Source organism: Rutidosis leptorrhynchoides, chromosome 2 (genome assembly GCF_046630445.1).
Source record: "Rutidosis leptorrhynchoides isolate AG116_Rl617_1_P2 chromosome 2, CSIRO_AGI_Rlap_v1, whole genome shotgun sequence".
Taxonomy (NCBI): Eukaryota; Viridiplantae; Streptophyta; class Magnoliopsida; order Asterales; family Asteraceae; genus Rutidosis; species Rutidosis leptorrhynchoides.
The window spans coordinates 52,284,475-52,298,117 of record NC_092334.1 but is presented as its reverse complement, the minus strand read 5'-3'; positions in this window follow the sequence as shown (position 1 = coordinate 52,298,117).

Below are 13,643 nucleotides of genomic sequence, written 5' to 3'. Positions count from 1 at the left end.
TTCCATTTCTCATAAACATACGTCCCATGCATAGAGACAAAAATATCATTCATATGGATTGAACACCTGGTAACCGACATTCACAATATGCATATAAGAATATCCCCATCATTCCGGGATCCTCCTTCGGACATGATATAAATTTTGAAGTACTAAAGCATCCGGTACTTTGGATGGGGCTTGTTGGGCCCGATAGATCTTTCTTTAGGATTCGCGTCAATTAGGGTGTCTGTTCCCTAATTCTTAGATTACCAGACTTAATAAAAAGGGGCATATTCGATTTCGATAATTCAACCATAGAATGTAGTTTCACGTACTTGTGTCTATTTTGTAAATCATTTATAAAAATTACGCATGTATTCTCAGCCCAAAAATATAAAGGGTAAAAAAGGCAAATGAAACTCACCATACTGTATTTTGTAGTAAAAATACATATAACATCATTGAACAAGTGTAAGGTTGGCCTTGGATTCACGAACCTAAATTAATTATTAATTATATATATTTATATGATGGTCAATATTTGTCTAATAATTTAAGTAAGGTCATAGTGTACCACAATCCTAATGCTCGAGACTAATATGCAAAAGTTAACAAAAGTCAATTTGACGCAAAAATGATTTCCAAAATTTATACATGATTATTATATAGTCTTAAATATCGTCGTTTTATATTTTTAAAATATTTTTAAAAGATTTATTAGAGTAGATAATATAATTTATTTATTAATAAATAAAACTTTATATAAAAATATACTTTTATATATCTTAGATAATAAAATTTATAAAGTTTATTGAATATCATAAAAATGTTATGATAGGTTTTATTAAGATAATTATATTATTTGTATTACATTTTTATTTGATAAAATAACATTGATAATAATAATAAGTAAAAGTTGTATTATTTTGTATTAATAATTATTATTATTCTACTAATAATAATAACAATATTTATATTTATGAAAATGGTATTATAACAATATGATAATGATAATTCTTATTAATAATGAAATTTTATATTAACAATGACATTCCTATTAAAAATAATAATCTTTGTAAAGATACCATTTTTAATATTAACTATAATACTTTTAATAATAATTGTGATATAAATAATGAAAAATGATAGCTTTATCTAAATCAATATCTTTAAATTTCATCATGATACTCATACTCATTATTTCCTAATCAATTTGTTAATAGTTTTTAAATCGTCTTTTATATCGCGTTCATTTTAATGATAGTAATAGTAATCATACTAATTAAGTGTTACTAATATTAGTTTTAATAATACTAATAATAATAAATATTATGATAAGGATAACACTAATAACTATTTTAATGATAATAATAATAATAATAATAATAATAATAATAATAATAATAATAATAATAATAATAATAATAATAATAATAATAATAATAATAATAATAATAATAGTAATTGGATAAAAGTTAGAACGACGATAATAACGACGATAATAATTATACTTTTTACAAAAAATTCAATTGACGATAACTTCTAATCCGTTCATCGAATCCATTCGATATCTAAAGGAAAAGTTCTTAATTTTTTGCTAGCTTTCCAAGGACATGCGTATCTTATACCTTATCTCAACCGCAGGTGTAACTAGTTTAAGATTCAACATAACCTATCTAATGGCAATATCAAAAGTACAAGCATGCATAATCCTATATACTCGAGCACTAGTCAGGGATACACTATTAGTATGTAAAAATTAAATTATGAGTACTCACGTATCAATATTGAGATTCAATATCGCAGAAAAGGTACGTAAACGCGACAGAGATGATAAACACTAGATTGGCCTTACGAGCATACCCATGAATCATACTCATCACCTCCAAAGCTATAACCCATAATTTCCTTAGCCCTATCCTACTCGAAACCCAGTTTTAAAAAAAAAACACGCGTATGACCTCGTCGTAGTATTTTATTTATATTACTAATAATATTGCTCCTAATAATAATAATAATAAGTTTAATAATAATAATAATAATAATAAATAAGTATGTATATGTATATTTAGAGAAAATGAGATCGAGCTAGATAAAAAACAAAAATGGTACGCTCGATATTTATAGAGATTTTTAATCTCACCTACTACCTAAACTTCCATAATTTGTGGCTTTACTACGTTTACCTATCATATGAAAAAAAAACGTGGAAGTGATTAATTTATATAATATTTAATATAATATATTTAATCTTTAGAATTAATTAAATATTATATTATATTTACGCTCATGGTAAAAATATAATTTTTACAAAAATGACACGGTCATGGTCTCACGACTCATGTACCGCTTTCTATTTTTCGAGCGCACTTTCGTACGTTTAGAAAACTAGCCTTTTACGTTACGCGACGTGTACCTTTTACAAAAATTAGACTTACTCATCAATAAATTTCCTTTATAAAAGTATAACTTATAAAATTGAGCGTTGTGGTCATTTACTTCTATAAATCAGTGACTCGTTGTTTATCAAAATATATTATTTTAAATCAGGACGTTTTATGACTCGTACCTTTATCAAAATATAGACTTAAATAAATGAAAAATTAACCCACTCAAAGTGTAACTTAATCTTTTAAGTAATTTGGTTATTTACTTTTATAAACCATAATCTCGTTATTTATCAAAACAATTTTAATGATATTAGTTTAGATCAAAACGTTTGTTGACTAATTATAATATAATAATTCATCATCTCGTAAAATATATATATATTTTCAATAAAAAAAAATAAACTCGTATATATCGTATATAATGGAAATATTAACGTAATAATATTATATTTAGTTTTTCAAACTAATAATAGTTCAAACTCTATTTTAAAAACATAAAACACGTAACGTTTACACTCTAAACCTATAATTCCTTTATACGCTAACATTTATTTTAGTTCCCTTAAACTTTCTAAATATAATAACTTAGTATCGATCGAATCAAATAACAAGGGTTATGAAATTCAATCCTCCACCAACTTTTTGTCTAATCCTCAATAATTAACACTTTTGTTCCTATATACAATCACTTTTCCAAATATTCCGAATACCGTTAAAAATAAGGGTTTCCTAATTCAAAGTGGACCTCATAACAGAGACTCTTCATCCTAATTCAATGTATCTTATAAATCAATCATTTTATATTTTCATCTAAATCCATCGATAAGCATATTAAACTTATATTGAAATAAAATACATTCTTGTAAAGTATTATATATCTAATACCTTGTTAACGCCTTCACTTAATAAGTACTATATACACACATCTATATACACATAAATGTTTGTGAATCGTCAGGCATGGTCAAATGGTAACTTGATTACATGAATATAGATTTCAAACTTTCGAGACTTTAACATTATAGATTTTTGCTTATCGTGTCGGACACATATAAAGACTAAAGTTTAAATTTGGTTGGAAATTTCCGGGTCATCACAAGAAGAAGGATGCAACTTACTACAAGAAGAAAATGTTGTTGGCTATGATTGTAGAAACTGGGGGAGAGCTAAAACCGGTTGATGATACTTGGTTTAACTGGACTGATGATTCAGATTCAGAGGTGAAATATGCAAATATTTTCAAGGTGACTAAGATCATCAAAGCTAAGGAAGCAATGGAGAATTCTGAGTCAGCATCTGATGATGATGAGGTACAATCATCTAAAATTCCACCTGATTTTATAAAAGTGCAAAATGACATGATGAAGAATTTGGTCTCAATGTAAAAAGAAGTCAAAGGTTTAAAATCTGAAAACAAGGTTTTAAAAGATAAAATCAAACTTCCTGAGACCAAACCATCTTCATCTAAATTACAATCGGAATAACAAAGATTGACTGTCCAACTCAGCTCCACGGAAACTGAGTTGGAAGATCTTAAAAAATCAATTCATCCGATTAAGGTCGAAAGGACAGATTATCATCTAAAATCGGAACGACTTGCAGAAAAAGTTCAATTTTAGAAAAAGATCTTTCTGATTTGAAAACTCAACATGAACCCACACTTTCAAAGCTAAATAAGAAAATTATTCAATTGGAAAACACCATAATTGAAAAGAACTCTGAAATTTCTTCATTGTCAAAAGAGTCTTTTCAAATGAACGCACAACTTGCTTGATATGAGGAAAAACTCTATCGAACAGATCAATCCAAAGCAATCATGAATATGGAACTTTCAAAACAAACGATTTTCATGAATAGACCAAAAACAATTCATGGTGAAAAGTGGGAGTTGGGTTATGAAGATCCTAAGATCTTAGATAATGCTTCCAAAAAGATTCCAGGATTATATCATTCTGATTACTTTCAAGCTGGTTTACCATCTCATTTTGTGCATGCTTCTGATGCTGATTTTGATGATGTTATTGTTAATCGCAAGTCTAGGAAATACCATCAAATTAGCTTAATGTATGGGAAAATCAATGATAAAATGGGTAAATCAAATCCTGATTTCTTGAAGAAACTTGTTGAAACTGAAAAGAATATGCAACGTGAAAATTATGTGCCTAAGCGTTGACTGGTTTATATCCCAATACTCATGCTAGAGAAATACATTTTAATGCTTGAGAATGAAGTGTTTAACAAACCTAGTTCTAGCATTATTGCCGTAGATGAGGTGTTTGATGAACCAACTATTGATGTGAAACCAATTCTACCGGCCTTACCTGCATATTCTGATAATGTTTTCTGTGAAGACCTAGCACATGAACTAACTGTCTTCTTTAAGACAGAATCTCTTGGTCAAACTGATTTAGATGTAAAGGTAGAACCTCGAGATGAACCAACTGTTGAAAACTTGATAGACTTTGACACAACAATTGATCCTTTGAATGAATTTTACGCAAACATACCTGTTGTACGAAACTTGAAACGTATATTAGGTATAGTTGAACATGAAAATGTTGATTTGCAACTTAAGTGTCAATCATTAGAACAAATGCTTGCTTTGTGTGATAAGTTGCCTCCACTTTCTAAGAAAGAATGTACTTATGATTTTAAGAAAGGTGAAGTGCTAGTTTCTGTAGAGGAATCATGTCTTGAGATTAAGAGCTTAAAACAAAAAATAATTCAACTGAAACAGGCTAACACACTTAAGCAATCATCTACTGTTGAAACCAACATGCCTGAATGTGTTGGTGGGATTAATAAGAAAGGGAAGGGAACAACAACATCTACTGATGCAAAACCCATTACTATTCTTCAAAACCCACTACGTTCTCAATTTGGTAAACGTGTTTCAAAAGTTACACCTTCAACCTAATTTGTTGTCAAGAGAGTTCATTCTCAAAATGGTTCTGTTTTAACTGAAAAGATTCCTATGATTCCAATGTCAAATCAATCAAAGGAAAGTCTTTTAACGAAATCAGTTAAGTCAACACAACACACGAGTCCAAAACCTGATTTGAGTGAGTATGATGCAAAGGAACGTAAAATCAAATTGGAAATTTTGCAAAATCAATCATCTCATGTGTCAACTGAAAAGTTTGGACGTCTAACTAACAGAGGTGTTTTTCGTGTCACAGGTCATAATCCAAATTTGACTTACAAGTCTGTATGGGTTCCTAAGTCCACGACTAAGAAAGTAACAACCAAACCAAAGCAATCTACTAGTCGACCTAGGAAATCATCTCATGTCATTCAATTTTTGTCTGTGAACAAAACATCTGCTTGGAATAAGTTGTGTTTTAAGACTTCTGATAATGATGTAAAACTTGATATTGCATACGATGCTTCATGTAATGTGGTTTTAAATGATGCTTTATTGTCTAAATTGCATGATGCTCTACATGATTATCTCATTGTTGATCCAAAGTTTATTGTTGGTACTAACCGTAGAGGACCCAAGAAACTTTGGGTACCTAAACTCTAGGAAATTAACGTTTTCAGGGTTTCGACATCTGTGTTTGGTATATCGATTCCGGTTGCTCTCGACACATGACGGGCAATAAATCCTTTCTTGTCAATTTTGTTGACAAATTTCTAGGAACGGTTACTTTTGGAAACGATGAGATTGCAGCAATAACGGGTTATGGAGATTTTGTGAAAAATGGCATAAGGATCAAACGGGTCTCATATGTTGAGGGTTTGGGGTGCAGTTTATTTAGTGTCAGCCAATTTTGTGACGGAGATCTCAAGGTTTTGTTTGAACGTCGTCAATGCTCGGTGCAATCCACCGATGGAAACGATCTCCTTGTTGGTAAACGTTGTGCTTCACTTTATACCATTGACCTCAATGATGCACCATCACATGCAATCATATGTTTGGTTACTCGTTCAACAAAGGAAAATTCATGGTTATGGCATCACCGGATGTCACACCTGAATTACAAGGGTATTAATCGACTGGTCTCTAAAGACTTAGTTGATGGTATTCCATGCTTTCAATATGATAAGCATCATATGTGTCCATCATGTGCAATGGGTAAGCTAAAATGGACTAATCATCCGCTTAAGCAAAACCACAGTACTTCATCATCCTTGCAATTATTGCATATGGACTTATGTGGCCCCATGCGTATTTCTAGCCTTGGTGGCTGGAAACATGTTCTTGTCATTGTAGATGACTATACCCGATTTACATGGATTTTCCTTCTAAGGACTAAGTCAGAAACCCCCTCCATTATCATTGAGTTCATTAAAAAAACTCAAAGCTCTTTTAACAAACATGTTAAGAGTATTCGAACTGATAATGGGACGGAATTTAAGAATGACATGCTTGATAGTTATTTGAAAGACCAAGGCATTGAACATCAGTTCTCTGCTGCACGAACCCCTCAACAGAATGGAGTAGTCGAACGACGTAATCGTACGTTGTGCGAAGCAGCACGAACGATGCTTGCTTACTCCAAACTACCTCCGAAAATGTGGGGGGAGGCCATTTCCACTGCATGCTATACCCAAAATCACTGTATCATTTATAAACATTTTGATAAAACTCCTTATGAGTTACTATATGGTAGACGCCCGAATGATAAATATTTCCGTGTCTTTGGTTGTATATGCTATGTGCTTAACGATTTTGAAAGCCTAGGAACGTTTGATCCTCATGGCGATCAGGCCATATTTCTCGGTTATTCTTCGAACAAAGTTGCCTATCGTGTCTATCACAAACAGACAAAGACGATAAAGGAAAGCATTAATGTAAGTGTAACACCCTCGAAGTGGGCCTAGCTGTTAGATTACTATTTTGCCCTCAGGTTGTGTGGTGTTATTATATGCTTTTATTTTAATTTAACATTTATTATTATTTAATGTTATGGATAGGACCAGTTTGTGACAAGGGTCACAGAACATGTTTGTTTATTTAATTTGGACTTCGTTTGGGTCACCAAATGAGATACGAAAAAATTCAGATAACTGATAAATACCCGTGTCTTAAGGGGTATGGGTTTATAACCCACTTAAGTATGTATTATCTGGATGTTTCCATCCATTTCTTCAAAATTCCCAAACAAAACCCGTACCTAAACTCCTTCACTCTTGAAACCCTAATTGATCTAAACTTGAAATTGGATTAAGAGACTTTAGAGACTGATTTCTAGCACCATTGTGAGCATCATCTCAGGTTTGTCCTGTTGAATCCATGCTTTGATTGTTAGAAATTTGGGTTTTTATGTTCTTGAGTAAAAAGTGTGATTTTGGGTTTGATTCTTGCTTTAATGTGTTAGATATGCTTAATTGATGTTAGAAATAGTTGCTATATAGTTTATATGATGTATTTGAAGTGGTTTTGGTGTTAGAACTTGCAAAAATCATGTTTTGGGGTCAAAAAACGCGAAAACAACGAGCTGTAGGTGTTCATCAGCACCCACACTTTTGACAGGTCACTCGTACTAGTGACCACACTTTTGAGGGTCAACCACACATGTGAGGACTCACTCGCACGAGTGAGGCCTCAGTAACACATGTGAGCACAGGGTCAGATTTGTGAAAACTTGTTTTGGTCATAACTTTTAAACCGTAACTCCGTTTTTGATGAATCAAGTATTGTTGGAATCGTAATGAAAAATACTTTCCAATGGTAAACTATTTAGAAGCTATATAAAAATGTATTTGGGTCATAAATAGAGGTATTAGTGTGTGTGTCTTGTGTGCATGCGTTAATCTGTTATTATGGGTTGAATTCTTGATATAGACTTATGAATGAATGAATATATGATGAATATAGGTTGGAAAATATCTTTAAATGTTGCTATTGATTTTTCTTATCACTCGTACAAGTGAGCCTTCACTCGCACGAGTGAGCTTTCACTCGTACGGTTGAGGCGGTCAACCGCATGGTGAACCACAAGAGTGAGTGGTTACTTGAACTGTTATATTTGCTAGTTGGATCGTACGGTTGATATGTGACTCGTACGAGTCATATGTCACTCGTGTGGTCAAGCGTATGGATCTACTATTGTGTAATTAGAGATTTGGCTAAGGACCAAACGTACGAGTGAAGTGTCAACTGCACGGTTGAGGTTTCTCAGACATACGAATGAGTGTCACTTGTATGGTTGATAGTTCAGATTGATTAAGTGTTGGTATTTGGTGTTATTGTCTTATTGTCGGGTTGTTATCGAGACATTATAACTAACTTGTGTATATGCCTTTCTCAGGAGAAAATGAGAAAGAGAAGGTTCAGTGATTAGACAGTTGAACACCTTCTCATTTGCTGGTAATCGGTGAGTGGGAAAAACTGGAGAACATAGTATAGAGTAGCATGTTACATTATGATTGCCATGCTTGTTAGCTATACTTACTGATACAGTTAGTTAGTACATTGTGATGAGTGCATGTTGGGTGATGCTTGTCTGCTGGAGCCCAGTGCGTCCCTATTGTGTGGTGGCCTCGGTAGGAGAGATCAACCTGCGGGTTGGGTTCCTCATGTGGTGGCCTAGACAACCATGGTGTATATATATGTGAATGACACGTCCGTCTCGTGTGGATTATGAGGCGGTCAACCGCATGGTGAACCGCACGAGTGAGTGGTTACTTGAACTGTTATATTTGCTAGTTGGATCGTACGGTTGAGATGTGACTCGTACAAGTCATATGTCACTTGTGTGGTCAACCGTATGGATCTACTGTTGTGTAATTAGAGATTTGGCTAAGGACCAAACGTATGAGTGAAGTGTCAACCGCACGGTTGAGGTTTCTCAGACGTGCGGATGAGTGTCACTCGTACGGTTGACAGTTCGGATTGATTAAGTGTTGGTATTTGGTGTTATTGTCTTATTGTCGGGTTGTTATCCAGACATTATAACTAACTTGTGTATATATATGTCTTTCTCAGGAGAAAAGGAGAAAGAGAAGGTTCAGTTATTAGACAACTGAACACCTTCTCATTTGCTGGTAATCGGTGAGTGGGACTAACTGGAGAACATAGTATAGAGTAGCATGTTATATTATGATTGCCATGCTTGGTAGCTATACTTACTGATACAGTTAGTTAGTACATTGTGATGATTGCATGTTGGTTGATGCTTGTCTGCTGGAACCCAGTGCGTCCCTATTGTGTGGTGGCCTCGGTAGGAGTGATTAACCTGCAGGTTGGGTTCCTCATGTGGTGGCCTAGACAACTATGGTGTATATATATGTGAATGACGCGTTCGTCGCGTGTGGATTATATATATACAACACGGTGGTGGAGGAACTTCTGGTAAGCCCCAGTCCGATCAGCTGGTGGTTAATGGTTTCGCCGAACTGCCAGAGTCTCTGTAAACGGCACTTGGGTGATGTTTATGTGTTAGACTATGTGACATGATTAGTATGACGGTTCCTGTATACTATTTCCTGTAGTTAGTTGCACTCACTTAGCTTCGTGCTAATCCCCTACATCTTCCCTGCAGGTTATGGATTTGTTGTATGCTAGTTATCAGGGCCAAGATGGGATGTTTGAAGATATGTTTGACAAAGCCGGAAACTCTGATGTCGCGTCTTTTCTATTAAAGTTGTATTTACATTTTAATATAACACCCGGTCGTTTATTTATTAACGTGTTATCATTAAGTGGATTATATATATATATACATGTTTAACTTATGTATTAGTTAAATTGGTCTTCCGATGTATTAAAAAAAATCTGGGGTGTTATAAGTTGGTATCAGAGCGTAAGTTTGGCAGCATGTGAACGAAAGTGACATGTTCCCAAACCGTGTGTCGAGTCAAACATATCTTAGGGTGGGTTAAGTGAGTGAAGTAGGTATTGACGAGTTAGTTGACGAAAACTAACAGATTATCTACTACGCTTTGTGTGTGAGATGTTGTGTTAAGACAGGTATGAAGATCGATTCCACCCTACTGGTGCCCTGTTGACCCTCAGTACTGACAGAACTTCGGTGGATGCGTTTGATGCCGATTTGGATGAAGGACTTAACGCGTATTAGTTGACATGGCTCCAATGATGAGGATTCAGTTGCAGAGTTGATGAGGGTTAAGGGTGCGGGTGCGATCGAGGTGTTGATAGATACAGAAGATGTCTTCTTATTCATAAAGGTACATTCTTGTTACACTACTGTAATTGTTATTATTTTACTTGTAGATTGTGTTCCTGTCTTTGTCGAATTTGGTGTTTGTTGTAATGATAATCTGTGATGATTAGTGTTTCAATTTGTGATTGATTAATTGTACTTGTAAGATAGAAGTAGATGACAGTTGACGGACATAGTTACGACGATTGTGTCTAGAGCTACCCTGCCACTATCGGGATTTTATTCCCTTAGACTGACTGTTATATTCTATGAGACTTTATAGATATGACCTTTGTGATATGGTGTCATGCTATTGTGAATTGTTTGTTATATGGCCTGTTGTACTATATGTGAGATTACTGTTGGCCTAGACTGGAAGAATTGAAGTGAATGATTTGTAGTATTAACAAAAGATGAATACGAAGTCATTTCTTGACCGTTGACTGATGGGACACACGTAGTGACCCATAAAGACTGATTAGGGTAGTGACCCCTTGATGAGTAGTGAAAGTCTCGAACCCTATTGTGTAACTATGTGAAGTGTAGTCTTCATGCTTGGTGACCGTGACTGAACCAGTAAATGACGGACCCTATGATATTACAGTATGACGGGACTTGTTGTGTTGGACTTAGGTGAAATGTAATTCCTTCCCATGGATCGACGAGACACACGTAGTGGCCCGTAAGGATTGAAATAGAGTAGTAGTTTCCTTGTCTTCTCATAAGAGGATCCGGACCCTGTTTGTTATTGTCATATGTAGGTGGTTTGCATGTCACGTTTGATGTTGACTTTTGGTTTAGATGATTGTGGCCGTAGTAAGACTTTGAAGAATCGTTTTCCTACCATAGACTAATGTGAGTTAGTGGTGACCTTTAGGAAGTAAGTTTGAATGGAGTTTTCCATGTAGTCTTGACTGAAAATAGGAAAACTGTGTTTTGTCGTTATGTGAGGAGTATTATTAGCCTGGATGTACTGTTGCAGGATTTGACTAGCTAAGTAGGACCTGTAGAGTTGTCCTGAGAAGTTGTTGATTTTTTTGTGAATTGATATCACTCATTAGATGTCAGTATGTGAGACGTTCGTTTAGTGACTTTCTTGGAAGTAGAGAAGACCTTAACGGGAATATAAATTCAGTTCAAGCTGAATTATGATGAATCTTGACTAGGTCAGGAGATGTGATTAGAACATTGATCATATTACTATTATGATAGAATCATTGATCTGATAGTTCGATAGTGACCGTTGTGAATATTTTGTCTTTTGAAGATTTGAATGTAAGGCCGAGGACGGACAATAATAGCATTTGCAAATAAGACGAAGTAAGTAGGTATAGTTTATTAGATGTTGGATCAGAGTTACTAATGTGGTTACTAAAGAGGACTTAGTAGAATTAATATCGAACTAGAACCAAGTTAGGTGTTTTCTTTCAAGACTTTTGCGGTTTTGATAGCCTTAGATTATAAAATCTATTAGTTTGGGATATTTTGGAGATTTATAACTACCGGTGACTTGAGAAGATAGACTGTGTTGTTTTGATGAACTCGATTAAGATCTTGTTCCGAAATACTAGAAATGAAAGTGTGATTTAGAATGATGTACTACGTCTGGCCAACGGAAATACATTATAGTAAATCATACAGTAGTTTTGAGAGTTGAAAGAGATGTAACGAGTGTTAGATCGAGTGTTATTTGATGATGAATGTGATTTTCGATGAACTGTTGACCGAGTGTAGACTTTTCTGACATAGTAATGTTAGTCGAACAATATTTGGACCTAGGCTATTGATGATCGAATAAGCCTTAGTTTTGAATTTTGATAAAGTTCGAAGCAAAATAAAGTCAATGCAGAGATAGTTTTAGTGGTGTCAAACGCGTGTATTGATATCATTTGACGGACTTAATTGTTAGATGGATGTTTATTGCTTGTGGTAGTGGATATCGTTGACTTGAAATCCATGTTCGAATGATTAATGTTGGTTTAATATTGCATTTGTAAGTGTTTCTTTTAAGGATGATATGAATAAAGTCATACTTTAAGTGATGAATTTTGGGTAAGTATCAACCTAGATAAGTGATTTATGACGAAACCCTTAAATATCGAATTTGAATTAGGTATTTAATTGTGTGTTCTGGTAGCACTTTAACCAAGTGACGATCTTTCTGATGTAACTGTAGTAGTGTTGGGCATGTGAATTGATGTTACTTGAGGAAATTAATACTTGGATAATTAATTTCAGAATGTGTGGACGATTATTCTTTATTCAAGATTTGTGATGTAATGATTGAATTGATTTGAAATTGGGTTATTAATCATTTCTCCTATGATTGAGTTGACCAGAATCACGATTTAGTCGTTGAATAATTGGGTGAATATTGAACTAGATAAGCGAATTTCAATGAAATTCTTGAATATCGGGATTGAAACAAGTATTAAATTACGGTGTTTGGGTAATTTAGTGTGATCCGAGTTGATTTGGCTATGTTGTAGTGATGAAATTAGCTAAGTTTGTGTATTCTAAGGTAAATGATAGCATTTATTCAGTGTCTTAGAGTGAGTTGAATTGGAAAATTCGATGAAGGTGACTCGGGGATAACCTCAAATCATGATTGACAGATATCATGTAGTGGGTCATTAGTAGTGACTCGAGAGTTAGTGTGTAAAACCTAGACATGAGATGGAATTTTTGTGGTATTTCGTAAGATTAATGATAGATCAAGTTTGGAATTCAGACGAAATTATACTTGTTCAGTTATTAGATAGCGGCAGGTTGTCAGCATTGAATTTCTTTAGCTAGTGGTAAAGACTGTTTTCTAGACCAGAATGTGAAGAATGATTCGGATATCGTGTAGTGTAAGTAAGTATGTTTGCAGAACGGCATATAGCGGGTCTTGACCCTTGGGTAGTAGACTAGCAGATGGTGTGTTTGACTTTAGACCGATAAGATAACTTTTGATCTACGAGAATGAACGGAGCTTTGTAAGGCGTATGATGGTAGGACATTATTTGACTTAGTTCACGTTGTGGCCCGTTGTGGCCCGTTGTGGTGGTTTGTAATACCCATGACCTTTGTTGATTTGGTGATGTAGAATTGTGGGCTTAACTAAGTTGCGTCTTCATGTGACTCGTTGACAACAGACTGATGACTTAGATTAAACTGA